This window comes from Cherax quadricarinatus, chromosome 29 (genome assembly GCF_038502225.1).
Source record: "Cherax quadricarinatus isolate ZL_2023a chromosome 29, ASM3850222v1, whole genome shotgun sequence".
In the NCBI taxonomy this organism is placed as follows: Eukaryota; Metazoa; Arthropoda; class Malacostraca; order Decapoda; family Parastacidae; genus Cherax; species Cherax quadricarinatus.
Window position 1 is genome coordinate 31,026,141 of NC_091320.1, and position 2,500 is coordinate 31,028,640.

Sequence of the window (2,500 nt, forward strand, 5' to 3'; positions counted from 1 at the left end):
CTAGTAATGGTGGTAGCTGGTTGGAAAGGACTAGTAACGGTGGTAGCTGGTTGGAAAGGACTAGTAATGGTGGTAGCTGGTTGGAAAGGACTAGTAACGGTGGTAGCTGGTTGGAAAGGACTAGTAACGGTGGTAGCTGGTTGGAAAGGACTAGTAACGGTGGTAGCTGGTTGGAAAGGACTAGTAACGGTGGTAGCTGGTTGGAAAGGACTCTAGTGATGCTGGTCATTCAGAGATGAGATGCTTTTATGATGGAAAATCTGTGAAACATCGTAACAATTCATTAATATACTATTAGACGCTTCTCCAGTCAGTGGCGTTATCAGTACAATACAAGGGCATAATGTGAAGAACTATGTACAAAAGATGAGGTAATCAGTCCCTCAGCCTTAGAGTAACTGAAGAGCACCGAAGTCTTGAAGGAACTCGGAGCCTCAAGACTACGTTGTTACCTAGGAACCGAGTTCCTAGGTAACACCATCTCTAAGGCTGAGGGACAGATTACCTCATCATTTGTACATAATTCTTCACATTATGTCCTTCTACTGATAAAGCCACTGGATGGCGAAACGTTTACAAATACAGATACCCAGATGTTGCACATGTCTAATTTTTCACCTTGTCTGTATTGTATACCATTTATGAACAACTTTATCGAGTTATAAATCTCTGGACGAAACGTTGTTGTAGAAGATACTCACAATGGCTTGTTGAACCTCTACACCGAGGGAAACTTACCATATTACTGACAGTATATAACAATGACAGTTACGATACAATGACAGTTAAACATGTATTTTATCAGAGCGAAATATTATAATGACCCCTTTTACGAAGTACAGATTTAGAAAGGAAATAGGAAAGTATTGGTTTGGAAATGTAATCGATAAGTAGTACAGACTGCCTAGTAAGGTAATTAAAGCTAAAACCTTGGTTAGCTCCAAATATAGCTTAAATACATGAGAGGGGTTGGATTTGAGTGGGACTTGCACACGAATCAATAGGGTTATCAAAGGTTATTCCTTAGGTAGCACTGAAAATGGGTTGGGGAATATTTTTGTTAGTGGGTTTGGGTTTGAGAAGAACCTGCTTGCTGCAGTATTCACCTTTTGTTGTGTTATGTGTTCTTCTCTTTGCACCTGTGTCCTTGTTACCTAGTCTCCAGTTCGTCGTCTCTTCCCACCTAAATATGAAGACGTTACATGAAAATGAAGACAAATGGTTCGGAGAACCGACAGATTCATGAGCACATGTGTCTAATTTGTTGATAAATTGTTGCACACGTGTCTAATTTGTTCATAAATTGTTGCACATGTTTAATTTGCTTTTAAATTGTTGCACACATGTCTAATTTGTTCAAAAATTGTTGCACATGTTTAATTTGCTTTTAAATTGTTGCACACGTGTCTAATTGATCATGTTAGAATGAGACACTTAACAAATGGATCTAAGAGACGAAAACGGCAAATGAGACTCATGTAAACGAGCTGTGTATCTCTGCAACACAGGTGTTACACAGGTGTTAGACAAGTGTTACACAGGTGTCAGATTCATCAACTCGGTGTTACATACCTTTGATTAAACAGACTGTTAACACTCTACTCCCGTACCACATGGAAGTTTATCCCTGATTAAACTGACGGTAAAGAGACTGTAATATAACAGAAGGAATATAGAGAAGAACAATAAAAATAAGGGAGATGGTAACTGTGATGGTGGAGGGGGATAGTAGGATAGGGGTAAACAATAGTTAACCATCCACAGGACGTTACACTATCCTTTCATTGTATCATCACCCTATAAAAACCTTAAAATACAAAACTGTACATCTATAAGCCTTCTTAAGACATTGTAAATTATCCCTTTTTTAAGATCTAATGACGAAATAAACTCTGAAATATAGTTAACGTTTCAATTATTGGTAAGCTCGAGGAGGGAAATAATGGTATTAGCACGTTATTTGTTTTTCCAAGACATATTTCACATCACACTTTGTTAGAGGCAGGAACCAAGGTATCTTCTTGGTACTTCCTCGAGGTGGTGGTGTCTTCTTGGTACTTCCTCGAGGTGGTGGTGTCTTCTTGGTACTTCCTCGAGGTGGTGGTGTCTTCTTGGTACTTCCTCGAGGTGGTGGTGTCTTCTTGGTACTTCCTCGAGGTGGTGGTGTCTTCTTGGTACTTCCTCGAGGTGGTGGTGTCTTCTTGGTACTTCCTCGAGGTGGTGGTGTCTTTTTGGTACTTCCTCGAGGTGGTGGTGTCTTTTTGGTACTTCCTCGAGGTGGTGGTGTCTTCTTGGTACTTCCTCGAGGTGGTGGTGTCTTTTTGGTACTTCCTCGAGGTGGTGGTGTCTTCTTGGTACTTCCTCGAGGTGGTGGTGTCTTTTTGGTACTTCCTCGAGGTGGTGGTGTCTTCTTGGTACTTCCTCGAGGTGGTGGTGTCTTTTTGGTACTTCCTCGAGGTGGTGGTGTCTTCTTGGTACTTCCTCGAGGTGGTGGTGTCTT